At 32.9% G+C, this 1689-nt stretch overlaps 1 protein-coding gene across 1 annotated transcript in view; it reads right to left on the bottom strand.

Annotated features, from left to right (window-relative positions):
- LOC105819659 (CUB and sushi domain-containing protein 3) overlaps positions 1–1689 on the bottom strand; it is a gene marked incomplete at both ends in the record, with an annotated part of 761280 nt that overhangs the window by 144890 nt on the left and 614701 nt on the right. The window lies entirely within an intron of this gene.

Raw genomic sequence — 1689 nt, forward strand, 5'->3', positions numbered from 1 at the left:
TTGTAGGATGCTTAGGCCCCAATAACTTTCAAAGTACAAACAACTGCTTCCTTCAAAGAAAACCATAACTGATCAGCAGTATGAATTAACCTTCAACTTAACAGAACAACTTCATGAAATACTTCAAAAGGAAAACATGTATTATTCAATAGCTTTGGATGAATCAACTACTGACTAGGCACAGGTTTTATACTTCATTCAGGTCATAATAGAAGATTTTCTTTGCTACAAAGGGTTACTCGCTTTGGGCACTCTTGCAAACAGAATGTGCGGAATAGATATCTTCAACAAATTTCAAGATAAGTGTCTTGAAGTTGGACTGAATTTGGTAAATTTAGTGAGTGTATGTATAGACAGTGTACCTTCCATGACAGGAAAACATGAAGGGTTTATTGCACAGATAAAAAAAGTATTAACTGATCCAGATTCTCTCATTTCTTTTCATTGTATCTTGTATCAGAAAAATCTCTGTGCTAAAGCTACTATTTTAAGTGACACTTTGCAACAAGTTGTAAGTATTATTAACTATATTTATGCAAATGCAACACGGCATCATCAGTTTTGTAACATGTTAAAGTTGAATAGTGAAGTATTCAGTGTGGATTTACCCTATCATTCTAAAGAGGGTTGGCTATCACAGGGTCAGATGTTAGCCAAAATTTTATCTCTGTGAGAACATATAGTTAAATTTTATGAAGAACAGAATCAGCAATGTGACTATTGAAAGAATATTTCTATAGGAATGCAGCAGAATTTCTGTGTGATATCATGTTAAATCAAAATGACTTGAATATTTCTTTGCAAGGTAAAATTAAGTCTAAATATGATATGTGGCAAAAAATCCAAGCATTTTGAAAGAAAGGTATCTCTTTCCCAAAAACTTCTTCTTCAAAAGGAAATTTCCCGAGTTAGCAAAGGTCATTCATTATCAGGGTGATATAAGAATCCTTTGAAGAATATGCAGCTCGTATAGACCTATTAACTGTTATCAACTTAATACAAGGAAAAGTTTCCTGACTTTGAGAATCATGACAACACACTCAAATTAACATTTCGGCCTCACCTAGTTGGTATCACCAAGGCACCTAAAGCACTATAGATGGAACTGATTGAGTTCTCAGCAGATGACATTTTAAAGTCATTGTTTGATGCTAAGAAAGACGCAATTGAAATATTGAAAAACACAGTAAAATACCCACACCTTTGACAACATGCCCGAAAGATGCTTTCATGCTTTTCAACCACTTATTGCTGTGAATCTGTATTCTACTACCTAACGCAAATCAAGACACTCATAAGGTCACAAATGGCTGATACCCATCTAGAGGATCAACTGAAACTGCAGACCTACATGCTGCAACCAAATATTCAAATGCTTTCCAACAAAAAACCAGAAACAACAAAGTCATTAAAAAGTTAGTTAACTTTAAAATTAACAAATAGTTTTCATTTTTTAAAATTATTAAGTACATGGTAGTTAAAGTTTTACAAAATAATGTACATTTTTAAGTATACATAATTGAAGTTTCTTGAATGCAGCCTCGTTTGATTACAGCTAAATTAATGTGGCCTTCCAACATGAAAAGCTTCCCCACCCCTTCTCTAAATTTTCTGTAGATGTAACTATTCAAACAACATTAAATATATGTAATTGGGCTATAATTGATTCTATGAGATATTTTTGGTTCA

This window comes from Propithecus coquereli, unplaced genomic scaffold, assembly GCF_000956105.1.
Source record: "Propithecus coquereli isolate 6110/MARCELLA unplaced genomic scaffold, Pcoq_1.0 Scaffold494, whole genome shotgun sequence".
NCBI classification, from domain to species: domain Eukaryota; kingdom Metazoa; phylum Chordata; class Mammalia; order Primates; family Indriidae; genus Propithecus; species Propithecus coquereli.